Raw genomic sequence first — 827 nt, 5'->3', positions numbered from 1 at the left:
CAGTGTTCATGTCTTCCTGTGATGTCAAAGCACACTCCACCCTCATCCTCACCCTGGTTGCGGTAGTTTTAGTCAGTTTTGCTTAGGAAGATTCATAAAATGAATGATGTGCACCTGGCAGCCATAACAAGAGCAGCTTAAATGGTAAATACTAAATAAGGGGGCTTCCTTTAGCATATCTAGAGATGCCCTGGTGGTGACCAGTCGGCAACCCCCTGGGACCCACCGCTAGGAAAAATATTCCCTGACTCCACCAGCCATCTGGCAAATAAAAGTGTGACTCCTAGTGTATCACAGACATGATACGTGAGTTTCTGAAATGTCTTACATCATCAGTGTGACCCCCCCCCCCCCCAAATTGTAAAGAAATTGCACAGTACATTTTTAAGCAAAAAAAGAAAAATCTGATGTAGCAAATATGGCACAATTTAAATCTCAGATATTCAAATGATTATTTTATTAATTAACAATAATTGTCAGAAGGTTCAATAAAGTCCATTTTCAAAAAATCAGGTTAATGTGCCCTTTAAAGTGTGTCAGTTTTAATGTTACCTCAGAAGACCAGCTGGAAGCACAGGACCACGGTTCTTTTACTTCCATGAAGGCCAAGGAAAAATGATCAGAAAGGCATAAAAGTTGGGGTTTTTGTGACTACTCGACTGCAACCAGCCTTTTTACCTTTCTCCTTCAATCACATAACATAACGAAGTTTAGAAAAGATGTATTTACGCTAAAGACTTGAGCTGCCTTCAGTTACTTTTTGCTCGACCTATGCCAGAACTTTCTTTTCCTAATTGCAGAAGCTTATAGACCAACTCTGGTCATTA

Source organism: Astatotilapia calliptera, chromosome 17 (assembly GCF_964374335.1).
Source record: "Astatotilapia calliptera chromosome 17, fAstCal68.1, whole genome shotgun sequence".
NCBI lineage: Eukaryota > Metazoa > Chordata > Actinopteri > Cichliformes > Cichlidae > Astatotilapia > Astatotilapia calliptera.
The sequence above is the reverse complement of the archived record's forward strand: the minus strand, read 5'-3'. Positions refer to the sequence as shown.